The sequence below is a fragment of the Strix aluco genome, chromosome 18 (assembly GCF_031877795.1).
Source record: "Strix aluco isolate bStrAlu1 chromosome 18, bStrAlu1.hap1, whole genome shotgun sequence".
In the NCBI taxonomy this organism is placed as follows: Eukaryota; Metazoa; Chordata; class Aves; order Strigiformes; family Strigidae; genus Strix; species Strix aluco.
In genome coordinates this window covers 14,663,359-14,676,988 of record NC_133948.1, presented here as the reverse complement: position 1 = coordinate 14,676,988, position 13,630 = coordinate 14,663,359, and the positions used below count along the sequence as shown (strand labels likewise).

General features: G+C 47.7%; 1 long non-coding RNA gene across 1 annotated transcript; it reads left to right on the top strand.

Annotated features, from left to right (window-relative positions):
• The first annotated feature begins 15 nt into the window (after positions 1-15).
• Positions 16-11,666, top strand: LOC141931824 (uncharacterized). Its single transcript, XR_012625674.1, has 2 exons — positions 16-91; positions 8,076-11,666. It is a non-coding gene; the product is annotated as an uncharacterized LOC141931824 (long non-coding RNA).
• Positions 11,667-13,630: the final 1,964 nt, after the last annotated feature.

The following is a 13,630-nucleotide window of genomic DNA, read 5'->3' as shown; positions in this document are numbered from 1 at the left end:
CGCGGCCGCGCTGGCCTGGCTGATCCGCAGGAGGAGCCTCTAGGCGAGAGGGGCGCTGGCCGGAGCGGGGAGCAGGCGGGACGCGCAACAGGTCGGCACCGCGCCGGGGGGGGGGCGGAACGGGGACGGCTGGGCGGTCGGCGGGGTTCGGCTCGGCTCGGCTCGGCTCGGCTCGGCACGGGGCGGGACGGGACGGCCCGGCGCGCTGGGGCCCGGCCCGGGGCCGGCGGGGGGGGCCCGGCCCGGCGGAGCGCGCTGTCCGCGGTACCCGGCGCCTCGCTGGGCGGCGGCGGCTGAGCGCGGCCGCGGCAGCGCACGGAGCCTCGGGCTGCCGGTACCGGCGCCGCCAGATCCCACCGTCCTGTCCTGTCCTGTCCTGTCCTGTCCTCTCCTCTCCTCTCCTCTCCTCTCCTCTCCTCTCCTCTCCTCTCCTCTCCTCTCCTCTCCTCTCCTCTCCTCTCCTCTCCTCTCCTCTCCTCTCCCCGCTCCTCTCCCCGCTCCTCTCCCCGCTCCTCTCCCCTCCACTCCAACTTCCCCTTTCCCAGGACTCCCCAAACGCCCCCTTTCCCATTCCCCAAACTTTGACGGCTTCCAGCCCTGTGCCCCCCCTCCGCCCGGGCCATCCGTGCTCTCATGGGGCAGTGTCAGCTCCGTGCCCGCACTGAGTGAGCCCGTGGCCCCCGTGGGCCAGCAGCAGCGGCACAGGGTGGCTCGGGGGGATCGGAGTAGGTCCTGCGTCACCCTGACTGCCGGCCCCGGGAGATGGAGGATGCTCGCCCCGCACACCCGTGCCTGCCAAGCCTCCAGCCCTCTTGTGAGGAGAGGAACTTCCCCTGTGTCCTGCCGTCCCTCGGTGGGCTTTAGACCCACGGGTGCTGCAGGGCACCCATCGCCACGGTCCCTGGGTGGTGGGATGTCCCCACAGGACCATCCAGCGGGCCAGCTTAGGACTTTGGCTGACTGTGCCTGGCTCTGTGTTTTGGATAATGCCTTGCCCAGTGTTGGAGGCTTTCCCCAAGGGGGGTCCCAAGCCACCAGCCAGGGAAAAGCATCCAAGCCCAGTTACTGCTGGTTCCTAGAGCCCCCACCGTGCTCCAGAGGCACCAAGCAAACCAGCAGCAGGGAGATAGGACATCTGGTCCTGTAACCCTCGTTGTCATCCTGGTGACACTGCCTGGGCTGGTGGGGACAGCTCTGCACCCTCAGCCCTGGGAGCACGCAGGGATACTGAGCATACGTGGGGTCACCTCAGGGATTTTGGGTGCTCTGAAGTGCTCTTTGGGACATGGATTTCTCCCCACAGGCATGAGGAGCAAGGGCTCCTAATTTCGGTGCTTTAAATTATGTTTCTGAATGTCACCCAATGTCTGTCAGTGTTCAGGAAAGACCTTAAGTGCATGTCTAACTTTCAGCACGCACTCATATCCCACCAGCTCAGATAGGGTTTAGACAAGAGCTTAAAATTAGTTGAAAAATGCCACCAATACTGGGCTGACCTTGTACAATTTCAGCTTAACGGGGCTGTTTGCAACTTTTGGGCCAGACCTTGGCTGTCAGGAATCAGGTCTTACGTTGCAAAATGTCTTGCATGCTTTTTAGGTGCATGATACACCATTAAATACATATGTATAGTGTGGAGAAAAAGTATGGTTATCAAGAGTGTTTAAAAATAAGGTTTTTCAGCAGGTGTGTGTGTTTGCAGCATGCGTGTGTGTGTATGCACTGGGGTATGGGGGGGGGCATTGTTGTCATCTCTCTGTCTGAGCCACAGCTGCTCTGTCTGTCAGGAGGTTCAGCTGGTTACCTTTGGAAGGCTTTCTTTGAAAACAGAACTGGTTTTTTGTTGAATCAGAGCCTCAATTTCTGTAAAATCATCAGCTCAGAGGCATGAGGCTCTGGGATGGTGCCTGCAGAGCTGTGCCCAGCAAAGCCCTCGGAGAGGTGGTGTCAGTGGCATGGGGCAGCAGTTTGAGATGTGGGGCTGTGGTCAGGCGCAGAGCTTAAAGCTCTTCTTTCCCTTCCCATCAGTTTGTGGCAAGTTTGATTCTAGTGTTTGGAAGCAAACCCACCTGTCTGACTTGCTTGCCCCTCTGAGCTCAAAAGAAGTAAAAATCCAAGGGGGAACTGTGGCGATCTCCCTTATCTAGTGTCTCAAGTGTCCTTTTCTTTCTAACAAGCCGGGAGATTTCCTTCTTGCCCAGTCTGGGTCTTCATCCCGTGTAGAGGAGGTGGCAGGTGAGAAGGGCTGGCAGAGAGAGCCCGTTTGCTGGCCCCATGGATCTGTGCGCACACTCAGCCCAGATTTCCTGGTGATCCCACCAGGCCAAAGCTGTTTTTTTAGCTTTTGTGAAGGTTTGTGTAGCTTTGGTTAGGCAGATACTATTTTTTTTCCCCAGTCTCTTCTGCTGTTGACTCTGTGGAACCCTCACTTCGATCTGGCTTTCTGCACTTCAGGCCCAACAATAACCAGGTGCTTATAAATTGCTTTGATAAGGACACTATAGAAAAGCAGAGCATCATCCTCAACATAACCGAGGTGAGCTCCTTCAGCATGCACAGTCCTTCCTCGCAGCTTCAAAGGCTGCTGCAGACAGGACGTGCTGAGCTGCCTCCAAATGCTTTGGGGCTTCGTGGACACAAATACAAATGTAAGTCTCTGAAAAGAAGATCCTTGTGTGCGATGGGAAGCAGTTTCAGGGATAAAGAGGCCAGATGTGGGAGAAGAACAAGCTGGTAACAGTCTCCAGGTTGCCCCTATGCACAGTGGACTGGCCTGTCCAACTCCTGGCAAGCTCCTAAGGCACAACTGACCAAGCTGCAGGTGAAAATACAGTGCTACCCCAGCATAATTAAATATAGCATGTACACTCAGTTTCTGAGTTATTTTTGGCATTAAGAATCCTTTCTATTCATCCTGAAGAGTAATTTGCTCGCACCAGTGGAGGTATCTGATTATCTGCAGCGTCTCAGAGCCCAACTGACAGTGCAGTAAACTGGGTTAGACTCAGAGATGTGGTAAGACAGTGGTGTTTCATTAACTCAGCAGAGTATTTCTGAACAAACTATTTTTCTGCCATCCTCAGAGACACTCTGCAGTGATAATAACGTTGTTCTGCAACAAGATGGGAAGTCCAGGCCTGAGCGCCTGTGATTTTGGGATTTCATGGAACGGCTCATAAGAGCAGAGTAACTTGTACACTTAATAAATGCGCTGCAAAGTCAGCACTGTCTTGTGATCTGGTGGTTGCAGAAGGAATAGAGAAGTTAAGAGGGAAAGGCCAGTTTCAGCTTGGCTTACTACTTGAGTTCCCCTCCTGCTTTTTCAAGCGGTGATAGCATTTTGCATTGGCTGCCGTAAGTGTACGTACTGTTTCTGAGGAGAAGGTTGGTAGTTGTTCCCTCAGGTCCTTGTGGCTTTACACAACGGTGCAGCTCAGGGAATAATCCTGTGTACCGTGGAACTTCTGCTCTCACGGCCCCTGGGTGATGCCAGTGAGAGCAGGACTGCTGCATGGGACCAACTGGTATCTGTGGACCATGCTTGGGATTTGGGGACAAATGCTTTGCAAATGGCAGTTTTATAATATATAATCTGACATCACCTTGAAATATCCAGCCAGGGCATGAAGTATAGTTGTCATGTGCCAGTTTGGCATACAATGTCACTTGTATTTCGCTCTATTAGTTCAGAAGTGGCAGTGTATTAAAATCAAACCCTACTTGTCCCTGCCAGCTTCACCAGCCTGGTTCTGTGCCCACTGTGTTGCCAGTAATTCCCCCCACTGTTTGCTGCGAGGTTCATGCAGAGCCACTCTGTCCAAAGTCTCAGTGCAGTTAATTATCTGTATTAAAATTGGGTTGATAAGATTTCTGGAGATGTCACACTGAGCTGAGCAGGAGTGCAAAGTAAATTAAGGACCAGAGGCAGTACAGCTAGCGCAGGACTAAGCCGACTGGCTCAGCAGTGAGCTGCAGTTCTGCACGAGGACAAACATCAGCGTGTTGCACCCTGTAAGCATCCCTGACACAAAGAGGCAGGCGCTGTTGTTTATCCTCCTGGATAAAGAAGGAAGAAGGAGCATCCAACTCAAAAAAGCCAAAGGTCCCCGCCACCCTTGCCCCAACTTCACAGTTAAATTGCACAAGGAAAACCTTCAGCACTAACTTGCATGATAAACAAGCAGCAGAGTTTTCAAAAATAAACAGCAGTCCAGAAATGCCTCTTTCCGCAGGTGGACTACGGCCAAGCAGGCCTCTTCTTCCTGAAAAGATTGGAGCCCCAACATATTTCTTTACCCTGTCTGGGTTCCTTGATCTTCCCGTGCTAAGATCTCCCAGACGCACCATTCTTCCGAGTTCTTCCCTAGTAGTTCTACTCTTCTTTCGTCTTACCTCTTGATCCCCCTCCTAATTGTTTTTTGGTCTTCCAAGCTGCCCTTCCGTCTCCCGCAGAGATGCTAATGAAGTGTGAGTGTACATGGATGCAGGCTGTTTGGGAATTTGACAGGGCTCTCGCCCAGCCCTTGTTTTCTCATTAACCTGCTGCTGCGTGAGGAAGAAAGCGAGAGCGCCTCGTTTTGTCCCTGCCTCGAGCTTTCCCTTAGCAATCCGAGCCCTTGAATATTTTTTTTTTGTTTAAATATATCAATAACTGTTATTTTGTTTATTAGGAGTGGAACATGTGCCAACTGAATTGCCTGTGCAATCCATTTAAATCAAGAAGTTACTTGCTGACACGTTAGCCGCGAGCACAACTCCTTTTGCCAACTGCTTTAGGGGACGTGAGCTCAGATTCTCCTACGGCTTTATGCAGGTGGTACCCAAGCACAGCTTTGCGTCCTGTCTCTGAATAAAGATTAGTCAAAGAAATGCTGAGGTGAGACTAGGAACCCCCTACCCGAGTCATTTCCTAGCATCCTACTCAGCATCCCAAAGAAGAGCAGCTTGCTTTTTTTTTGGTAAACAGCAGCTTAGCGAGCTGCGTGATAAAACTGTAGGATTTGAGGCTGGAGAGTTCAAAGTAATTGAGAAGTCAAGATGCCCGTATCTATTAAAAGCAATGGGATGTGTCGAGGCTGGCTGAGATGGTTTTGCAAATATCAGCCAACACGATTTGTCGTCTCACAACATTATTGCTTAGTAAGTGCAATGAATAAGGCAACTTTCTGAAAAAAATCTGCATCTCCCTAAATGACCAGGAAGAGAGGGATACGTCACCAAAGGGAATGTTGGTTCCATGAAAAATTTCGAAGCAAATGATTTTTTTTCTTTATCACTTCAATCCTTGTTTTCAATAGACACCACATTTTTCATATAGGAACTCAGCTATAATTTCTTTTTTTTATAAGTAAATGAAAAATTTTGATAATAGTGGACAATTCCCCCCCGAAGTTTCAACATTAGAAGAATGACATGTAAAATAAACAATATTTCAGCAGCTCTACAGAGGGGATATGCTGGCACTCTTTCCAACTTACTATCCACCCCAGTATTACAAACAGGATGTTTGTAACAGCCTTTTTCAGACCCGAAGTACTAAATTTTGATCTATCTGCTGAGTGCGTATTGTGGGAAATTTGGAGTAACTCCACTGAAGTCAATTGGGTTGCCCTGGATTTACAGTGCTGTAAATGAGATCAGAATTTGGCTCAAAGTATATTCCATTAATGAGTCAGATACTGGCAATGCAGCCAATACGCACCCAGAAATGGCTTTAACACAGCCTAGGATATTCAAAATTGTTTTATTGAAAGATGGGCTGAAGGCCAGGATTCTGGGGTTCTCTTTTATTCTTTCCATGAAATTCACCTTTATGCAGAAGGCCAGCACGAGGCTGATGCAGAACTTAAGAGCCATTTAAGCTCTTAGAAGAGGGCTTGTGAGACGCATAAACATTGTGCTGAGCTCTTTGCCTGCCCCAGAGCAGATTTATCACTCGGAGTTCAAGGCGTTCTAGGATTTATCAACTTTTACAGGTTTTTAAAGATTTTCTATACGTTAAGTGACACAGAGAGACAGTTTGTAAAATATAATGGCACCGAGGATGATCTGTTGCAGGCCGCAGCTGGCACAGTAGGACGAGAGTTCATAGCTGGCATTTGGAAGTGCTACTACAGGAGAAATAATAAATAAGGATTAAATGTTTCTGCTCTGGAGGAAATCCTTTCATCAGCTCCTGAAGTCTTTATTCGAGTGTAACTTGAGTAAATACCTCAGCTCTTTGAGTGTAAGCAACCGCGTCCCAGGCTCTTCCTCCATATGGCCAGCCTTGCTTCTCAGTACCCCACACCCAGCTCAGGCTGTGCCCTGCTTTCCCACCCCGGCGATGCTGATGCGGGTAATTTTGAAGACCTCTCTATAAAGACATCTTGTCTGAGAAGTGCAGCAGGTGCCCAGAGTCTCCTCCTTGTGACGTTTCACACGTCTAGAGAAATCCGTGGCGCGCGCTGTCTGTGCTCGGCGCTGGGCTAGGCCTGAGCGGGCAGCGGTGGGAGCGCAGGCTGCGACGCCGGGAGGGCTGTGCGGGAGCACGGGGCTGCAGGAAGGGCTGTCCCCGTGCGTGCAGGCCGGGAGGCCCAACGGGGACGTGGTTCCACCTCTGGGCTACTTACTGACAGCTGGTTACTGACAGTCAGTGCTCTGGTGGCTGGTTTTGTGTAGCCAGTATTATCGTGTTCAGGTAGCGAACGCCTTTCCTATTTACCTTCTGCCCAAAAAGTGAAGTAGCTCTGCAAAAAACCTTTTCTAATACCTCCAGTACTTCCAGAGAGCGGGTGAGCTTGTGAAAGTCTGCGTGCATGCAGCTGCAGAAGCCACAGAAACTGTGTGGCTAGCTGCTAGCCTTGATCACAGCGAGACAAATGAAAATGTGCTTCAAGTCTAGATGATTCATTCTGGCTTAAGTCCTTCAAGCTATTTTCACTGTTGCTTCAGATTCCTCCAAACTAGAAAGCAAGACTGTACACTGAGGGAGGGAGAGGTTGTAATTGCCGCATCCCGTGCACGGCGGCAGCCTGAGCAGCTGATGGTAACCGGGATAAAGCAGATATGGTAAATCTTTTGAGGCTCAGAGACGTTCTAGGTTACTCAGAGTCCGTCGCAGCACCAGAATTTGCCCACTTTCCTCACGGTGGAGGTTTCAGTTCATCTCAGAGGCAGTGCTGCTGAATTGTGATAACCTTCACGCTGGCCTAACCAGGGCAGTACTACAGAAGGAAGAGAAGCGATTCTGGGTTTATGCCGGAGTAATGCCGACCAGAATCTGCCCCAAAGCTGTTTGCCAACCCTAATTACACTCTGACTTCATAGTTGATGCGGTTGCATAGTCAGCTACTCCCCCCTCCTTTCTCCCACCCGGGTGAAATCACCTCATCCAGAAGGCCAGCAGAGATTTCTCCACTGAGGTTTTTATAAGATCACTCATTGTCACAGTCTCTGCAAACTAGACAACACAGTCTGAAAGATGGGATCTACCCCAGCAAATGCTGGTATCAACAAACCTAGGTATAAATGTGGGAAATGGGAATTTCATAGTAGATGCCCCTTGGGCACCTCTCCTGCTAATTTGCACTTAGATAGGTGCCTTTCTCTGAGCACTTTATTAATTAAGGCTTGCAGCCCACCTCTGAGGCAAATAAGTTATTACTGCCCTCATTTTACAGCAGCGACTGAAAGAAGTGGTTTGCCCAGGGCCACAAATCTAATCAGTGGCAGAACTAGGAATGAGTGAGTTCTTCCAGTCTCCCGTGATACTCAATGCACCCCATTGCCTACCTGGAACAGAATTAATGGCTTCCCTAAAAGTTAGCATTTTTGTTAACGTGATGTAAATGAAGATGGAGCACCCAAAAGAACGAGCCTCGCAAAATGAGAGCTCACCAGAAATCCTGCAGCAGCACAGGGATAAAGGCGTAATCTCTTGTGTTGAACCACAAAACCATCCTCCCCATAAATTACATACCCCTTCTCGTCAGTAAATTTAGCAGGAGGGTTCAAGCATAAATTTAAAAGAAGCTTTTATTGTAACCAATGCATCAATATAATTAAAACCAAACACAATTCTTTTGCTTTCTTAGGCTGGAGAAAACCCTGTGCCCTTGGAGAAAATTGTTTCCCCTTTTCCTCCAGGGAATCCAGAGCCTGAGCAGCAGCTGTGAAGAGTGGAGATAAAGAAAGAAGTGGAAGATGTTGGAAGTGCTTTGGGCAACGTGAAGAAGGATTTGCACGGAAGGAGCTGTTCAAGGGCCCAGCAGCAAAACAGAGACACATACATGCTTATATATAGAAGAATGTAAACCCTCCTGTATGCATACGTTAAAACGTGCATGCCTTGTTGAGAACGTAAGCAACATTCCTTGTAGATGATGGTGGTCTGAGCATTCATGCTCCTGCAGTCTGAGTCAAAAGATTAGTGATGTCCTTGCTGTAACGCGAGCATTTTCTCCACTGCACCTTGTTTATGGCAACAGAAACGTTCCTTTCAATGCAGCAGGATGAAAAATAATCCGTACATCCAGAGTTAAGTAATATCTCGAGAGACCAAACTTGCTGCAAAATGGGCATGTCCTAGCCGTGGTGGGGGGGGAACAAACAGGTGCTTAGCAGCTCGGACGACAGACAGTTTGTGTGTGTATATATTAAGCGCTATAGCACCAGGTGAGCTAAGCTTTTCTTATGACTTTAGTTTCTCTGGTGCTACATTTAATATTTGTCTGGGGCTAAACTGCCTCTCTGTGGTGCTACAGTTTCCCCAAGAGAATGTTCTGAAACATGGGACGAGGAGAAATCTATTTTGGTTATTAATATTTATACACAAGATAGCAAAAAATAATACTTGTTGAGAAGGTGCTATTTTTTTTTCTTTCTTTCAAACTCTGCATAAATGAAGACAAAACAAATAATCTAACCCAGAACTTTATAAAACTAATTTTCTTTGAGGCATTTCTTTTTCTTTTGAGGGTTCGGAGCTTGGGAAGCAGCGTTCACTGAGGTGGCAAAGACATGCCAGCTCTTTTCACTGCAGTGTACATGTCAAAGTCTGCTAGTGCAGAATCTCCCACGGCTCCAGAGCTGGGGACTCTCCCGGGGGGTGATTTAAGTAGTCTCAAACCCTGTGAACCAGGGAGGAGAACTACATCGAGACTAATCAATAGACTAGGGGATAACAGGAGAACTTGTCCCAAGAAGTCAAAGGGCTTTTTTCAGTCTAGTACTGAGCACTTTTTTTCTTGCAGCCAAAACTACCTGTCAGATTCAGGATACCTTCCAGATACTATTTACAGTACTTATTACGCACATTTTTTGAGAAACATTTTTTCCAGCTTCAGATATTTACACCAGAAAATTGACCCTCCCGTGACAGGGGGGGAATTTTTGAAGGCATAAAGGAATGTTAAGAACCCAATTTCCAAAGGAAGTTTGGCTCCTTGTCTTTTAAAAATACTTCCTAACCCTCACCCAGTCCAGGAACAAGCCGGGTGGCCACCGTGTCCCAGTCAAACCTGGCATTTTTCGTGACTGCAGGCGAAGTGTTTCTAAGCAATCTAAAAGCTACATTCTCCCTTTATCAAATATTCACCGATGTGTTTTGGGCCCCTGCACACATATTTGCGGGTATTATTGATCCAAGTCAATTCACAAACAGCAGAAAGGGCTGTGCTGAAAGAGCAAATTGTTCCTAATGAATAACCTTGCCCTACTTTATGTTGTGTGCAGTGTTGGGAGGGATCATGTAGCTAAGTGTAGTTTGTCTGTTGGTAGAGTTTGGATGGTCTCAGAGCCACAGGGACCGATAAAACATTTTTCTACCATTTTTGGCCTGATGCTCAGTAGTACTCGGCATCCTGCACTCCTTCCCGGCTCAGTCTCCTGCTGAAATAAATAAGAATTCTTCTAGCAAAAGGAGGAGCCTCAGCTGATTTCAGCAGTGTGGCAAGTGCTGGATTAGTGACTGCTGGATCGGGCATAGTCTTAAAAATACAACTTTCTGCAAATCACTCAAATGAGGAAGTGAAATTGTGTGTACGGTATTGCACAAGTCAGAGATGAACAGAAAATAATTGATCCGGAAGACTGGATGCTTTGCTGTAGGGGACACGCAGCCTGCAGGAGGTCTTCCCTCCGCCACCTTCCCTCACCCTGTGTGTGTCCCCCCCGGCCGGCCCATCCAGCGTGGAGCTGGCTTTCATTTCTCAGTGCCAGACAGAGGGCTCTCCCACATATTCCTCACCCTTAACAATTACTAGCTCCTGAGCTCTGAATGTTTAATAAACTTCTCACCCAGAATGTGCATTAGTCCATTTTCCCCTGCATCTTCTGTACATACAGTCTGCACTGCCATCACTCTTCCTGCCACACTGGCTGTTTGGGGCTGCAGCCTTGAGACTTCTTGCAGCGTTTTTCCCAAAGAAGCAATTCCCCTGAAACGTGACAGCACAGCAAAGGGAAAGGAAAGAAAGTTCTGTCCTTACCATAGCATCCTCACCTTGGGAAAGCCCTTTGAACCGATGATCCACCTCAGCAGCAGAACGATTGGCTAATCTCCCTCAGTCCTAACCCTCCATGGGCAGGCTTTTCTGTAAAAAAACCAAAAACCCAGAACTCCCAGGGGAGCAGTCTCCTCCTTGGTGGTTCCCAACATTCAGCAAAAACCAGTAGAAGACACGTGCTGCATGTTGTTATTCTCGTGAAACAACAACCAAATTTATGGTGCTTCCCAAGTGTGAACAAGAGCAGGTCCAGTACCCCAAAACCTGCTTTAATCCTGATTTGCTTCACTTTTGTAGTTCTAAATCGGATGTTTAGTGTGAAACGAGGGTTAAGTTTTGGAGACTTTCATCTATTAGTTGCTGGGTCAAGCAAGTTTTGCTAGAGAAACAGTTTCCCAGCACTTACAGCCAGCATTCACTGTACATAAATCGAATTACTTACTAGAGGGTATGTATTTGTCAAAGCCTTACATTTTCTGGTATAATTGCTATTCTTGAATGCCTCCAGTTTTTGACAAGGGGTGTTTTTATCCTTTTTAAAATATCTCATTTAACCCTGGTTGATGTTTGTATCGGAAAAGAAAGCATGCTGCATACTCCCCTAGTGCTGTTCTTACTGTATTGCAACAGCTGTGTGAGATGGTGGGGGGGTTCCATACTGTACTAATGGGTAGGAAACCAGCACAGTTCCTCTCTCTCGCTCCTCTGGTTTTTGTTTGTTGTTGTTTTTTTTTTTTTTTTACAGCAGCCAAGAAGTCATTGATTTTGATTAGCTTCGCAGTTGCGCCTCTGTGAAGGCTGGGTAGTGCTCTCTAAATGAAAAAAAAAGACCTCATCTTAGGTTTCAGCAGACGGTGCGTGTGCAAGCCAGAGGAGGAGGTTATGAGATCATAGTCTATATAGAACGCCGCATAATGTGGCTGTGAGGAAAGTCTTTATTAATTTTTAAAGCAGCACTCCACCAAGATAGCTCCCATCACATATTGAAACTTCATATTTCAAGTTAAAAAAGCAGTCTAGTGTGGACTACTAATCAGCTTCTCTCCCCCTGCTTGTTAAAATAAGTCCTTTGGCCAAATTAATTCTAGGATAGCACTGCTGTCTGCTTGCAGACAGCTGGGTTACACCCAGGACAGAATTTAGCCCATTAATTCCAGATTCCTTCCTCTTCTGTCTTAATTTTCAGTAGGTAAAAAAAAAAATGGAATGGGACCAGGCCTCCTGTCATACACTTTCATGTGTCCAGGAGAGGCATCACCCAATAAAAACATACAGCAAATCACCAAAATCAGTGTGTTGCCAGTGATGAGGAATGAGAAACCCATCACACTTCTGGTTTAGAGCATGTAGGCATGCAGAAATCACCCTCATTTAGCTAAGCCCATTACTAAAGCAATTTACTTAAATCAGAAACACTTGTTAAATCAGTGTAATCTGATTTGTGAATTTGCTTTGTTTCTATATCATGCTAAAATTGTGAGGGTCTTAAATCCACTGCAGAAGCAGGAACAGAACCTTTGAGCGAAAGGGATTACAGACTCGGTTAAACCGGTGCAGTTTCTGTGTCCACGTAGGTCGTGGAACACGGCACTTCTCCCTGCGGCCTCGTGAGACCAGACAGTTGGGTTAAATGCTGCTGTCGCTGTAGCCCTGGTGGGCTGGGCAGGCAGAGGAGAATCTCACTGGGCGGGGGGGGAGCAGTGGAGAATGGGGAAACAAAAGTGAAGATCTTCTGAAAAACTGCACTATCATGTACAAAATGGTCATGAGGACAGAATAGTACATCTACCTTAACATTTAATCTTCCTACAAATGGTTTTAAAACATCTGTCCATGATGTTGACAGAAGTCTGAGAGATACAACAGACTACCTGTGGCTCCAAATTAAATCCTGGTCCCCCATTTTTCGTCCATGTCAAAACCTCCCGGCCATATTCTACCTCCACAACAGGGGAGCAGTATCTTCACAACTTTTCTTAGGGTACGCTTGCTTAGTGCAAATTTGATTTTGAATCCCAGCTTCAAAATCGGCCTCATTCTTGTATAACACTTGGCAAGGCACCGCTTGCTGTACGCTGAGCTGAACGGGTTCATCTCTCTCAGCACAGTCAGGAGACACTGGCCATGTTCATTCAAAATCCGAACGCCTAGGGAGGTCTGAGTAACACGGGGCTTGATCTTCCTTAGGAAAACACCAGATTATTGGCCAGGCTGAGTGGTGGAGAGGAATAATCCCCACGTGCTGCCCCTACCTGGGTTTTCTCGTTCCGGCCTGGCCTGGCTGCCAAGCCCTTCTCACCCGGAGGCTCTTTGCTCACAGCACAGGTGTATCCCTGTCCCCGCCTCGGGCGCTCGCCTGCTGCCTCCCTCTGCCACTCCTGGCTTGAACCACGCGCCATCTGCCGAACAAGAACCTCCACAGGCCGCCCCGACGCGCTCCCACACGCGGGTCCTCCCGACTGCGGCTCTGCCCTCGGCAGTTGTGGGAGAAAGCTGACTGCTCCAGTCAAAGCTGCAGAACTGCCGTTCCCCATCTGCAAGAGAAATCTAAAACTCAAAAAAAGTGAATATTATTTCCTGACAATATTTATTTGAATACAAGAGTGAATTTTCATGTAACTCTGATCAGACTTCTCCAGTGTTCACTCTGCATGAATACTTGAGTAATTGAATTTCACAAGTTTTTTAATACTTACAGAAAGTGACTTTGGAACTTGACAAATATTCACTGAAAGCATCTGGGTGTTGAATTGCCGTCATTAGTTCCATCCATTATTAGTTACAGATGCCACCTAAGTAGAGGTACAATGGGATTTAGTTTTCATGGGTATTCACAGCATAACCTTTCCAGTCAATTTGAAGACCAGAGTTTATCACAAGAAAAAATCTCCCCATCATCTTTAGTCCTTCAGATGTTATTTTCCAGCCTGCTCCCAGATTGCTAACAGAATAAACCAGATGAAATGCAGTGAATACACAATTCCTTGCATGTTACTGACTTAGTACTCTTTGGATGTAAACTCTTGCAGAGTCACTGTGCAAGTTTCCACCCTCACCAAAGCAAGAGCAAAGCATTTGCTCACTGCTGATAGGAGCTCATGAAGGCTCCCGTTTAAGGTTGGATGTGGCTTCTCTCTTTTGTA